Here is a 12,472-nt window from a genome sequence, read left to right on the forward strand (position 1 = left end):
AGATCTGTATTCTTCAGCTGGAGAGGTTACCTAACGGAGTCTAAAATGGTACTACACCCCTGTCTTTAGTCAGCCTGTGGCTGGTCAACCGAATCACTCTCTTGGACTTCTTGGCTGTGGTGATGAACTCCTCTGACTATGGGAGCATTAACACATGTAGCCACCTAAAATTAGGTGTCTCCGTCTCAAATTGAGTCTTTCTGCAAGAGCTCTCGTGCCTCAGTTTTGGGATGCTCAGCCAGAGACACCTTAAAAACAGACTTGATTTTCAGAATGTTCTGACTTACACTCAGTGATTTAGGCATCTTTGTTGGGTTTCTGGTTTGACAGCTAAAGAAATTGATTTATCATTGCAAATTGTTTATGATTTCTATCAGAAAAATATAACAGTTGAAGCTACTCAATTCCAACTGCATGTGTTATTTTGAATTTTCTCTTCTGATGGCAGTTGCAGTGAGGCTACCTAAAGCTGGACTACCTTGTCTACATTGCAGAACATTATGAAGCCTTAGGAGGATGAACAGGGCATTTGCACTGCAGATGTATGGAATGCCTGGAGACAACCTCTACTCCACAGACTATTTCAACTCCTTCAACATCTCCATCTTGCTCTACCCTGAACTTACTTGCACCTCTAACACTTTACTTCCCAGTCCTACATAAAAGACTGTCTCACTCCTGCCAGCATCTCACAGACACAAAGGAGGAGCAGGATGGGCAACCTGGCCCAAAATGTTTAATTACCATCCCTTCTTCATTGCTTCCCCTTTGCTTGAACTTGACAGCTCCTACTGGGCACAGCACAAATTGGTCAATAGGAGATGAAAAGGGTAAAGACTTTTTGGGATTTCTGTACACCGAAATGTGGAGATTGGAGACTGAATTTAGGAGCTAACATCCTCCTCAGGATACCAAATAAAGCAAGAAGATTTAATAGCAGACTGATGGTAAATCTGAAATGTCATGGGCCACAGAGAGTAAGCCAGAGGCTGAGGTTACTAGGAGTGATTTTTGGATGCAGTTTTTCTGTTTCCTTGAGAAAGGGAAGGAGAAGGAAGTGAGAACTGGGGAGATGGACAATGGTCAGAGTAGATCATCTGGAGGCAGGCAGTCAGGGTTAGCTAGGGCCAGAGGAGGCTATGCAGTCCAGGTTATACTTTATATAGAAAAGCCACTCTGACTGGTCTTTTTGCTGCCCTGTGCTTACATAGAAACTGTTATGACAATGCCAAAGCATGCTTTTAATAATTAATGTTGTTGCAGGATTCTGGCATGATGCTAGGTCAATCTGTTGCTTGCATTTGGAGTTGGGATAGCTGTCATTCTCTTTCCAAAAGCCAAGAAACCTGTGGTTGGAGGACTTTGGCACTGAGGGCACTTCAAAGAGAACTTAGGGCAATACAGATAGAGCTGAAAATTTAAGTATGAGTCTATGATGCCAAGCTTACGTAATGGACTGTAGCATGCTAGCATATAAAGGGAGGATTACCTTTAAACCATCTCTTACATTTTGAGTATTTCAGGGGCAAGAATTTGTCCAGTACCAGTTGGTACAACATGACAGATCATAGCAGTCAACTTGGCTTTACTAAACAGTGAGGTTGCCATGGCAAACCATACTGGAACAATAAAATGGAGCGCTCTAATTAAGGCAGTAATGTCTGAATGCAAGAATCTCAACATAACAAAATTTAGGACAGCCTCAGGAATCCCTAGAAATTTTTGTCAAATTATTCTTCGTTTGGCAAAATTTATGTATGTACTTCTATTACGAACAAAGTTAATGTGGATATTGAGTTAATTAATCTATAATAATGATAGAAAAAGGATGTTTTCTTCTTCTTCAAAGATTAAAAATTGCGTCTTTTATTGAGCCGCTTCTGTAATAAATAAGCAAAGAAATGTACCATTTCTACATAATTAATTTTTGGATGAGCTGCTTTGGCTGAGTTTTCCAGACTTCATAAGCAACAGATTTGTTGGTCTTCTCTTGCAGTACTCAGAGTCTGGAAAACATATCTGCATATTTGCATTTTGAACATATACAGATGATGTGAAAGTGCAGCACATTTGTGACTCTTTGGAAGAGGTATCTTTGTTTCATTTTTTAATTATTTTTTATTCCAATAATGATGCCCTTGTTATGTTCTGTCTGTCTAGTGTGGTCTGGTTTCCCTTTTGCTTAGTTCATGGTAAATCAGAACAACATTATTTACATTAAAGTAGGTACATAACGTGACTAAGAGAATCAACTGTATGAGTGCTTTCATTAGGACTTCTGTGCTGGAGACTGTAGGATCTATAGGGAGGAGCATAGCAGAGTAACTATGGCTATCCTGTTAAGACTGTCCATACATCATTTACCCCGTGTCAGGAATTTGAAAGAGACAGACCTCACTCCCATCACTTTGTGTCTTTCTTTGGCCTTCTGGATGAAGACAGCTAATTTAATGTTGTGTTTGCATAGTTTCTGCAGTCTTCATATGGAAGCCTCCCATATTTCATTGGAAAATCATTGCAGCAATCTTTTCAGAGCTCTGGATTTAATTTTCACTGCGGGACAAAAATAACAGGGAACCTAAGGTCCTTAATCTTTGAAGTCTGGAGCGTGTCATAGAAGTGTTAAGTTTTCACTCAATGCAATAGGGGTTCATAAGTCTTTGCAGCAATCAGGTATTCTTAGATTATAAAAAAATTGCAATGTACTTATCCCTAACCTGACTTATTTGTTTTTCTGAATCCAATGATAGATATCCCTTGGGCAAAAGTTAAAAGTTAACCAAAAAAAGATAAGTCAACCAAACTATGCAGATAGCTAAGAGACTAATAATGGGGTTTACTTAATACAGAGCTCCCAACGGGAATGAACATTCATCTGCCGACTGTTATAAACACCTCATCAGTCAGATGGATGTTGGCATAAGGCAAACATAGTACTGCTGTTGGCCTGTAATTAATTTTCATTTGTTTAAGAAAACAGTTAGTCTTTGGCTGATTCTATGGCTTTGCTGGAACTTCTACATTTTCCAGCTTTAAATGAAATTATTTATGAAACCAAATTATCATGTTATCCTGCCTGCAAAGACTGTTTCACTCAACCCACTAGAGGTCAGGGCTGTACTGCTAAGGTAGACGGTTAAAAATCAGCTAGGAAGAAATCTCTTCAGATGTTGCCAGAAGTGAAAATTTTTTCAGAGGCTTCTAAATTTTAGAGATTTAAAAGAAGTTATATATATTATTCAGTTAATATTAAATAATCCATTGTATTTAATACTGGTGAAGTAGGCGTATTTGGCAGATCCATGGTTATTATAAAATTATATAGCTTGATTTAGCAATGAGAAAAAAAATAACTAATATTTTTTTGATCCATATATCTCTAAATTTCTATTTAATTGCTGTTGAAGTGTTATTTCCAGTTTTGTGATTGCATTTTATACACTGGTTATTTAAGTGTCTACCTAAAGAAGATCAGAGACAGGTATAAGGGACATTTCTTAGTTCTGTAGAACAAGGATTAGTTCCGGTCATGTAACCTTCTCAGCCGCTTTTTGAAGGAATGGATTACAATAGTAATGGTTTGTAATCCAAAGGATGGGCAAGGTCTTTGACATAACATTTCATAGCTTGACACTCAGTCCAGGCATTTTTGCTCTTTACTTGCTGGTTGTAAGAACTTATTTCATCTTGTAATGAATGAATAAAACATAGCACATGATCAGTACTTTGTTAAAGGTATTTTATTCTGCTCTTTAATAGTGTCCTTTTTGTAAAATCTATGCATGCTAAAGCAAAAAGGAGGCACAAGGCTCATGGCAAACCTATACAAAGGGTTAATTACACTGGCCACATCAGTATATATCAAAGCCAAGGGAAGACAGACAGGGGAGCTTGGTATTGCTTCTGGTGTAAGAAAGGAGACATTCTTTTTCCTGCTATATTGACTGTAAGTCTGAGATAGCTAGCTCCACCTTATGACAAGAAAAGGAAACCTGAACAGATGAGTAATTAGTATTCATCCTGAGACTAGTAGTGACACTCATTCCTTCGGCATTGTTTGCTATGAGATCAGCATCTAAAATATCTAAACCATCTCTCTCAAGTGACCAGACTTCAGACACACAGGATTCATTTGTCAGATTGATGTCTGCTTTTATTATGGATGTGTGCCTGCAAGTGGGGGCGAGCGACAGCAGGACCAGCTCCTTGCTGTGCATGCGGCATCACAGGAGGGATGCACGCCTGCGCTTGGAGTAGGTGCGCTCTATGGTATGTGTGCTGAGGGTGCCGCAGGGAAGGGCTGATAGTGCAGAGTGGCTGCTCTAGACGGCCATGTCGTGGGATCATGCTCCTGGCTTTGCTGGGCTGTGCAGTGGGATCGTGCTCCTGGCTTTGCTGCCATTCTACCAGCCCAGTAGCCATTTTGCCTGACCAGTAGTCAACAAATCCCAGATCAGGATGACATGTGACATCTGGCATGTGGGGCTCTGGAGCAGTGAAGCTGCTAAAACACAAACTGAAGGGACCATGGCAGAGCCAGAAGATTGAGTATTAAACTGAGTGTGAGAGGTTTGACAGGTCTGCTAGTATTTGTTTTTAACATTTTTCATAAGGTGAAACCTCCCTCCTTCCCTAAGGTTTTGAAAAAGTCGATAATTTAAAATTTCACATATGCGGTTGTGTATTTATCCAGAACAACTAAGATTCTTTCCATGGTATTTGGCTTAATTATTCTTTTAGGAATCTTGCACTTACAGAACTTGATTAAATTCGAACAATGGAAATCATCGTCATGTGTCTGAGCAGCTTTGATACTGATATTTGTGGGAGAATGCACATTTGTCAATACTCTGTAGCAAAGGAAATCCTTTTGACTATGTGCTGGGATTTGTCGGCCTTCCATTTTCAGCTTGTCTTAGTGAACTAAAGTTGGGAAAAGCAAAGTGGACTCTTCTAAATTCTTCATGATACTGTAAGATGGTGCAGAACAAACTTATCTATCTCTGTCAGCATGAAGGGTGATATATCTCGTGACAAGAAAAGGCAGAGACCCTTTTCTGTAATGTGTTTGTGAGGAACACTGTAAAATGACCTGTAAATTTCTCATAGCTTGAATTCTACCAGATTAAATGTATAGTTTGATATTCTGTACATGGAGCTTGTTCACTACAAGTTCCCACAAAGGAGAAACAGCTGCATGATACAGCGTTGTCTCTGGAAGACAGTTTGCCGTTCCAGTAGACAGGGAGGATTAATAAATCAGTGAGGTGCTTTGTAAGAGAATCACTGACCAATTGATTATTTGCTGTCGTAGACTTTAGCTATGATAGCACATTGGCTATAGACTTTGCTATAGCACATTGGCAGTCCAGGATCATCTCTTTTGTTTTCTGCCAGGCCTGGCTGGCCTGCCCTGTGTCTCAGTATGACCAAATTGCCATTCTGAAACCTCAGTTACTTTAAGCCTTTTGACTCTCACATTTTACTTTTCCCGTGATACTGTCTTTCAGGACACCCAATTTAAGAAGAATTACTTGTTCAGTGCATCTTTGTCCTACTACTTATGCCAAAATAAATGCCAAAGTAAATATCAAGCGCTGCTGCTACATAGTAGTCGTGTAGATGATGTAGCTGATAGCCTTAGCAATCTCATACATCCTCCTGCATGTTGGAAGCTTTCTGAAACTAATTTGATTACCCAGTATTTGGCAAGAGCTGGGGTAGTGAGGCTCTAAAGAGGGAAGAATGACAATCTTTTTCTCCATTGGGATAGGCTGATGGATTGTGATGGTCTTAGGCTAGATATCCAGGGCCAGTTCTCCACGGAGAGTTTCAAAGGTGGCCCGCTGTATGGGGCGGTTCTTCATTGCTGGTGATCCCACTCGTAGCACAATGTAGTCTTGCCAATGGGTGTTAGTCTTTCAGGCCTTAGACTTCCCCTCTCTTAAGATGTAATGTGTAGCAGACTTGGACCCTCCTTGTTGCTATTGGCCTTGGCAGGGAGGTCTGGGCCTCAATAGCAGTTTTCTTTGGTGCATTGCCGAGTCCCAGAACCAGGCGTGGGATGTGTGTGTTGTGGAGCCTCTGCTGACTAACAGTTTTGTTGGCCCCAACGAAGAAGGCAAGCCTGAGAAAGCACGGAAGGCTGTTTGATATGGATATAAGTAACAAAAACTTAAAGCAGTAGGAGCTTTGGGAATATGAGCATCCAGAGGCAGCATGTTAAGACGCAGTGTGCTCAACAACTGCCCATGTCAGAGCATCTGTGGGTCTGAAGTTATCCACTGTGTGGGGCAGATGAGGCTGTGTGTGTCCTATATGACGTGCTAGAGAGGTGTGTGGGTAACTTCAAAGCTCTCAGAGGTACATTCTGTGCCTGGGTCTCTGCCACCTAACTGGCATCCGGCGCAAGGTCGTACTGTTTTGGAAGACAGTGAGTTTACTAGCCTGGATGCACACCATGCTATGCCAACTTGCCAGAGGGCCAGAGCAAGTGCTTTGGCATCTTCATTTTACTAGTGGAAACATACTGTAATGTCCAAATTAGGCAGAGCTAAGTACCTGTGGATGTTTCATGAATGCGAACATGCTGACTGGGAAATCATATATGCTACATTCTTGAAACTGTTGAAAAAAGCAATGTTGTTAATCGTAACTTTTCCTACCTTTCTCTGCAACAGAATCACTGCCCAGAAATTCCTTTGAAGGTAGAGCCATTGTAACAAAACTGAAGCGACATCAGTCCTTTCTCTCAAAAGAAGATCAGAGATTAGATCCACATTTTATCAGTCCTTTCTCTGGAGTTTTTCCTCACTTTCTTCCATGTTCTTTTCTTCTACCTGGTTTGAAGAACATTTTCTTGTCCATGAAAAATGGCCCAATTTGAATGGAGCCATCAAAAATAGCTCAAATTTTCTCTACTCTTCCCTCACACTGTCTTATGCCACAAACACATTTTTCTGAACATCCTAAAGCTGTGGGGAGGGGATTCCCCGGGAAAGCAGGAACAGTATCTTTCATCACCCAAGCAAGGAGTGGACTTAAATGCCCATCATCTGCATCTTTGGTAATCACACTAACCATTGTGCAACCACTAATGATGGAAAGAGGGACGCTTCATTCTGCTTTATGGAGAGATTGATCCACTGCGTATACTCTGAACACGCCTCATTAATTGAGCTCTTAAGGTAACAGGCCTGGAACTGGAGGAACACCTAATCTGGTTTATGCATGAAATAGGTGCTGAGCTTCTCAGAGCTGTCAGGAGCATATTTCTTCTGAGAATTCCCAGGTGCAGCATTCTAGGCATCAGGTGAACTCTGGTATCAGAAATTTGGCCAGCTGCACAGTTTCTGTCACTCCAGATAGACCAGATACCAAATGGTGATTTTGCTGGGCTACACTTTCAATTAACACACCTAAAATGGCAGTTGGGACTCATCTACAGTGACACTCAGGCACTTAAGGGAAATCTGGATTAAGTTATTTAATACTAATTTTAACTGTAGTAAAATTAATAACTGGTCAATGAAATAGCTGAAAGCAAGGCCCTTCATTTTTTTCTCAAGCCCAGAAAGAATGCCATTATGTTATACTTCACTTTGTGTGCCTCAAAATTTTAAAATCTTCAATATGCCTCTGTTTTAAGTCAATTTAAAATGCTATTCAGTATAAACAATATTATTTTTATGAAGAAGTAGTTCTGAAAAGAAGTCAGATTAAATATTGCTAAACTGACATAGCATGGAAAAAATCACCTGGTAAGAAGGCCAAGTATCCTTATGATGTAACTTTGTCTTATATATCAGGTCATAATTTTGTTTGAGAATATATGTTTCTTTCCAGCTATTGGCAGCCTCTGTTTTTCAGCTTTATGAGCCTCAAGTGTGTCTGTTAAGAAGAACATTGACACAAAGCCATTTTCTTTTTGTTGCTTTCCAGATAGAATAGAGTCACTGCATCTTCTTTTTGTGTAGAGAATCCAGAAAGCTTTCCTATGGGAATTTGCTTCCTTTTCATTTTGGCTTTTTATTTTCTTTCTTTCATGTATTATTATTGTTGTATAGTATGCTGTAAATGATAAATAAATCCAAAACTTTGAACTGATACTGAAATCAAGAGTATTTGGCCCTTTCTTACATGAACAAAGCCAATTTGTTCCATATGGTAATGAAAAGTTGGTTTGTAATTTCTGTTTATGTGTTAAAATAAATGTCTTATCAATACTAACACCTGCTCCTCATGATTCTAAGGACTTTTTCCTATGGAGTCCATTTCAGTCTTGGAAGAGTGTGTAGCCAGGTAGGTTAACTGAAGAGACTGGCCAGCCCAAGGCCTGTGGCCTTAAAAGAAGCATAGCGCAACTTTCCCTAACCTGGGTCCCTCCACAATCTGAGGTCTCTCTTGTTTTGTCTTTGTTTTGTTTTGCTAGAAATGTTAATTGCTATGTCGAGGACAAACTGCTGCCTGGAGAATGACATACTTTTTGACTTTGCAGATCATACATGTTTGTATATTCTCAACTTGATGGTGCTTTTAAATATTGTCTAAGCTCTTGATATGTCAAGGGCTATTTTTTGGTGCTTCTGGTCTTTTGTATTAATAATATCACATTTGGTATGGAAATAGGAAGTGTGTCATGGCTTCTGGTGTGTGTAAGGGCAAGGAATGGACATTTCTTATTTAGGACTTGTCATTCTACAGCTGTGGAAAAGTGGACTTGATACCTGAGGATGTCCCATCCGTTCCTATATTTCTGTACATTTGTAATCTCTATGGAGCTCCAGACAGGATGTGTTGTTTCTGTTTTAAATTCTTATACATATTTGCATGTGTCATTCAAATATTTGTATCTTCAAGAACCCAAGATGGGAATCATGTCCAGGCTGTAGACACCTAAGCTGCTGTGTCTCAATAGAAGTTTCCACGTTCACACGAGGTACCTTAGATGCTGATACAGTAAAGAGAAATCAATAGAGGGAACAGGGTGGTGTTCAGCTGCCTGAATTCAGCCCAACAGTCTTAGAAGATTATTCAGCTCATCACCTGTAGGTGTCTCTTTTAAGATAAACTGAATCACTCTATAAACTCAATTTAGGCTGGAGGAAGATTTAGTTTCCTAAGCATATGAGTTTAATGTCCTTTTTGGTGGTAGGGGTACATTCCTGGACTTCAGCTGCTGCTCCACATTTTTCCTGCAAGTCCTGTGACATATCTGCTAGCTCTGTGCAGATGTTTTGGATTGTCCATGACACTGGAAATCTCTCTTAAGGCCACTGAATCCCACTCTAGATCTGGTAAGGGAACATCAAAATGTCATCTTCAAAACCTGAAACTAATTCCAGCCTTTGTCCTTCATTGTCCCACTAATCACCTCTCTGTTAATCTCTCAGATTTTTGTGTCATGCCCAAAGTGTTGGGCACTGGTCCTCCATGTATGTTTTAAACTTTACTTTATGTCATGTAAATAATCCTGTTTTAAGTTCATGATACTACTCAGACAGTTAAACATACTGATAAAGTTTTTAATTAGAAATTTGAATCAGAGATTGTATGATTGTATGTTCTTCTTTACAAAATGCCTTATGAATAGTATAACATAATTTTTCAAGTATAATTCTGTGCTGTATTTCAGTTATTTGTGAAGTGATTCTTAATTGCAATTTTGGGATCCTTCTGAATTAGTGTCATTGGTGTAATTGTTATTTGCTTTAAATAAGAGTTTTACCACCAATGCAATTTATCTAATAATATGTAGTTTATAAATACTGGATGTCCTTTCTCTTGACTTCATAACCTCATCTTTTAAGCAACTCCAGCATTATTCTGATGTAGACAGCAACTATCCATTTCTGCAGATGCTATGAACAGGCTTAATTATAAAACCTCACTCTTCTCCTCAGCAAAGAATATTCTGAATTGCCAGACAAAAAAATCAGGTTTTGAAGTAGGTCCAGCTGTAAGCTGGAGAAGTCTCTGGCATTGCCTTTTGCTATTTCTGTCTGAAACTAATGCCTTCTACAATAACTAAGTTTTATATCATTTCAGACAGCTACCTCTTTCAAATGCAGCATTTACTACATAATATATGAAAAAGTATACAACCTTTCATGACAATATATGAGCGAGAATGCATTGTAAGTAATAAATAGAAGTGCCTCAGTTTGAGTTTACCCAGGTATTAGCGTTGCCTTCCTGGACTTCAGAGACTTATAAAGAGTGGTCAGAGTATGTGGGGCCTAGGTTTGTGTTTCTTTATAAAGAAGAGACATCTTTAGATTCAGGGTTTTTTTTAATGTTTTGCTGAAGATTTAGTTCAGTACTGATTGACCCATATCAGATAACACTCAAATGTCTCACTGCTGCATCACTCACAGTCCAAGATGTTGCAGGAACACTCCTGACAGGGCAAACAGGAAGACTGAAGAGACACCGCTCTTGTGGCTAAGTCACAAGAAATAAAGGTTTATTCACTGGCTCTGGGACTTTATATGCTGTATACTCCTAATCTTCCAATGCTTTCCTGTCCTACTGTGGGGGTCGACCTTGGCTGGCCATGAGGTGCCCAGCAAGCCACTCTGTCACTCCCTCTCTGTCCTGGTTTCGACTGGGATAGAGTTAATTTTCTTCTTAGTAGCTGGTACAGTGTGTTTTGGATTTAGTATGAGAATAATGTTGTATTATATTTTATTTTACTTTAGTTATGAAACTGTTCTTATCTCAACCCATGAGTTTTACTTCTTTTTTTCCGATTCTCCTCCCCATCCCACTGCGAGGGGGACGGAGTGAGGGAGCGGCTGCGTGGTGCTTAGTTGCTGGCTGGGGTTAAACCATGACACTCTCCATCAACAGGACAAGGGGAGAAAATACAATGAAAAGCTCAGTATGCTGAAAGAAAAAATGCTGTCACCAAATGCTGTCAGTATGCTGAAATAGTATGCTGTCACCCCAACAATGCCAGGGAGACACAGATCACTGCAACATGCTGGGGCCTGGCCCATGCCTACTGAGCCCTGTTCAACACTATTCAGTACCCTCAAGGGAAAGAGAAGGTCTCTGGATCTGACAAGAAAATGACAGGCACTGCAGCCACTCCAACCCCCGCGACAGGCACTGCAGCTGAACCAGAGAACCAACCCATGCCGGTATCAGTCACCCCTGTACAGAAGAAGAAACACTCAAAAAAACCAGCTCACTTAGTGAAGGATGAAGGTGAACCAGGGTCATCATGAGAACAGGAGGAAGAGGCAGAACCGGAGATAATCACCCGATCCCTATCCTTGAGACAGCTGCGAGATATGCAAAAAGACTTTTGCTGTCATCCAGGCGAACACATTATCACTTGGCTGCTCCAACGCTGGGATAACGGAGCCAGTAGCTTGGAATTAGAGGGTAGGGAAGCCAAGCAGCTGGGATCCCTTTCTAGGGAAGGGGGCATTGACAAAGCAATTGGAAAAAAGACACAAGCCCTCAGCCTCTGGAGGCAACTTCTGTCAGGCGTGAGGGCAAGGTATCCCTTCAAGGAAGATGTTGTATGTTATCCAAGCAAGTGGACTTCCATGGAGAAAGGTATCCAGTACCTCAGGGAATTAGCCATGCAGGAGATGGTTTATTATGACCCGGACAATGCGCAGTTACCCACAGATCCAGATGACAACGGGACAAGTCAGACAACGGGACTCATTTCTGAAACAACCTCTTAGACACCTGGGCCAAAGAGCACGGCATTAAGTGGGTATATCACATTCCCTATCATGCACCAGCCTCCAGGAAAATAGAGCAACACAATGGATTGTTAAAGACTACATTGAAAGCAATGCGTGGTGGGACCTTCAAACATTGGGATACACATTTAGCAAAGGCCACTTGGTTAGTCAACACTTAGAGGATCTGCCAGTCATGCTGGCCCTGCCCAGTCAGAACTTTTACATACTGTAGAAGGGGATAAAGTCCCTGTAGTGCACATAAAAAATATGCTAGGGAAGACAGTCTGGGTTACTCCTGCCTCAGGCAAAGGCAAACCCATTCGTGGGATTGCTTTTGCTCAAGGACCTGGATGCACTTGGTGGGTGATGCAGAAGGATGGGGAATTTTGATGTGTGCCTCAAGGGGATTGGATTTTAGGGGAAAATAGCGAATAGATTAAATTGTATGATGTTGATTGCTATATAATCCTGCCACTGTATGTCATCATTATTATAATTGTTATATGCTATATCAATGCTATTACATTGTTAAGAAACACTTAGATTAATGAAGAACGAACTTTGATAAAACTGAGCGAAGCGCAGTAGTGATGGAACCAGGACTGACTTCAGCATACAGCAATCCAACACTACACACCATCCTCCTGCTGCACCCAATGTCACCCGCCCACTGCACCACACCAAAGCCCGATCCTGTTCTGCTGACTGAGTGGACTTTGCACTGTCCCTCCTGCCCAGACGGACTGTTATGACAGATGGAGCCCAAA

The sequence above is a fragment of the Gymnogyps californianus genome, chromosome 1 (assembly GCF_018139145.2).
Source record: "Gymnogyps californianus isolate 813 chromosome 1, ASM1813914v2, whole genome shotgun sequence".
In the NCBI taxonomy this organism is placed as follows: Eukaryota; Metazoa; Chordata; class Aves; order Accipitriformes; family Cathartidae; genus Gymnogyps; species Gymnogyps californianus.